Source organism: Schistocerca cancellata, unplaced genomic scaffold, assembly GCF_023864275.1.
Source record: "Schistocerca cancellata isolate TAMUIC-IGC-003103 unplaced genomic scaffold, iqSchCanc2.1 HiC_scaffold_975, whole genome shotgun sequence".
Classification (NCBI taxonomy): Eukaryota; Metazoa; Arthropoda; class Insecta; order Orthoptera; family Acrididae; genus Schistocerca; species Schistocerca cancellata.
In genome coordinates, this window is record NW_026046983.1 from 7501 (window position 1) to 10000 (window position 2500).

At 56.1% G+C, this 2500-nt stretch overlaps 1 non-coding gene across 1 annotated transcript in view; it reads left to right on the top strand.

Moving 5' to 3' along the window:
• Positions 1-1921: 1921 nt before the first annotated feature.
• LOC126150149 (small subunit ribosomal RNA) overlaps positions 1922-2500 on the top strand; it is a 1910-nt gene continuing 1331 nt past the window's right edge. The window contains exon 1 of the ribosomal RNA XR_007531346.1: positions 1922-2500. This exon is cut by the window's right edge and continues 1331 nt beyond it. This is a non-coding gene — a ribosomal RNA (small subunit ribosomal RNA).

Genomic DNA, 2500 nt, shown 5'->3' on the forward strand with positions numbered 1-2500 from the left:
TGCACCGCAATGTAACTCAATTTGCACCGCAATGTAATGCAATTTGCACCGCAATGTAATGCAATTTGTACCGCAATCTACCCCCACATTGTGCCTTAACCTAACCCACATTGTGCCTTAACCTAACCCACATTGTGCCTTAACCTAACCCACGTTGTGCCTTAACCTAACCCACGTTGTGCCTTAACCTAACCCACGTTGTGCCTTAACCTAACCCAAGTTGTGCCTTAACCTAACCCAAGTTGTGCCTTAACCTAACCCAAGTTGTGCCTTAACCTAACCCAAGTTGTGCCTTAACCTAACCCAAGTTGTGCCTTAACCTAACCCAAGTTGTGCCTTAACCTAACCCAAGTTGTGCCTTAACCTAACCCAAGTTGTGCCTTAACCTAACCCAAGTTGTGCCTTAACCTAACCCAAGTTGTGCCTTAACCTAACCCAAGTTGTGCCTTAACCTAACCCAAGTTGTGCCTTAACCTAACCCAAGTTGTGCCTTAACCTAACCCAAGTTGTGCCTTACCCTGCTCTGTAATTGGCATATGACACGTTACATTAATGTATTGTCCAACCGCAACCCGCTCAGAATGTTGTGTACACAGCTACGTGTCATCTCCCCATAACAGCTGCATTGCAGTGTGGTACGCCATAGAGACGTGTGGGAGTAATGGACGCAGTGGATGGCGATCAGCATGAGCCGTCTGTTCATGTAGTGGCGCGTGTATGCAGACGTAGTAGTCTCTTCTCACACAATGTGATAGCACGGTGCCCCGCGTTCCACATCTGCGACATGCTACAGAGGCCGGTTGACAGTTGGTCGCGCAATGGACATCGCATACGTACGGGGGCACCTTCCACGTGCCCTCTAGTCGGGCACATTTTGTTGCGTGGATGTGAGCGGATGTAGTGTGTCTTGACACCTGACAGGCAGGCATGCAATAATAGTTGACTTTGCAAACGGGGATGGACGTGTACGTTTACTGGTGACGTTACGCAAATGAACAACTGGTAACCCGTTGTGGTGCGGTTGTCCTTGCTGGAGGTACATCTGTGAGGGCAACGATCGGTACAGCTACGAAGCGGTCCCCACCATACCAACGAACGTGAATGTGAATCTGGGTGTGAAGCGATACGCGGCTGTGGGTGGGTGGGACTGTCCCCGGCCGGTGAGGGGGGGCCGCCCGGCGTGCTGGCCGCGCGGTGCGTGGGCGCACGCGCTACAGCCGGCTGGTGGGGGCGCCCAGTGGCAGGCGCGCCGGCCGACGGACGCGGCAGGCGGCGCAGCTGCGCGCCGGGGCACCCTGCGCGCGGCGCCGTGCAGCCAAAGTGGGTCCTCGCCGGCCCGGTGCGAAGCGCGGTGGACATCTGCAGTGTGCTGGTCCGATTGAGGACTGTGTGCGTTGAGGATGCGCCGCCGCCCGGCACTCGGCGCCGCGACGCCGTCTGCTGCTCGGTCGCCCCAGCGGTTCTCGCTGGTGGTTTGTATCGCAGTTGTGCAGACGTGTTGGCACGTGCGCTGTGCTGGGAGAGTTCGCTTCGGCACCCACGTGGGGCCTTTGCCCTTCTGTGGCGCTGGCGTTGGAGCTGCCGGTCACCGTAGGTGGCGCGTGTTGTCTCCCGCCGGCAATGCCACGACAGCACGCTCCCGGGCCTCTGTCGGCAGCGGCAAGCTCAGTTGGGAGCACGGGTGGTCGCACCTAAAGCGTCTACTCGCCTAACTCCGGGCGATTGCGCCTCTCTCGAACCCGACCAAGTACTTAGGACGGCGCTGCGCGCCGCCGGGACCTGAGAGGGTTTCGAGGTGTATTGTGCAGGGGAGCTCAGCCTCCTCCTGTTTGCAGAATAATTGAGCGGACGCTTGCGTGTTCGCGCGGGCCCCTGGGACACACTCCCGGGCGGCCGGCTGCTCAGCTCTAGTTGACGCAGCTCCCTGGTTGATCCTGCCAGTAGTCATATGCTTGTCTCAAAGATTAAGCCATGCATGTCTCAGTACAAGCCGCATTAAGGTGAAACCGCGAATGGCTCATTAAATCAGTTATGGTTCCTTAGATCGTACCCACGTTACTTGGATAACTGTGGTAATTCTAGAGCTAATACATGCAAACAGAGTCCCGACCAGAGATGGAAGGGACGCTTTTATTAGATCAAAACCAATCGGTCGGCTCGTCCGGTCCGTTTGCCTTGGTGACTCTGAATAACTTTGGGCTGATCGCACGGTCCTCGTACCGGCGACGCATCTTTCAAATGTCTGCCTTATCAACTGTCGATGGTAGGTTCTGCGCCTACCATGGTTGTAACGGGTAACGGGGAATCAGGGTTCGATTCCGGAGAGGGAGCCTGAGAAACGGCTACCACATCCAAGGAAGGCAGCAGGCGCGCAAATTACCCACTCCCGGCACGGGGAGGTAGTGACGAAAAATAACGATACGGGACTCATCCGAGGCCCCGTAATCGGAATGAGTACACTTTAAATCCTTTAACGAGTATCTATTGGAGGGCAAGTCTG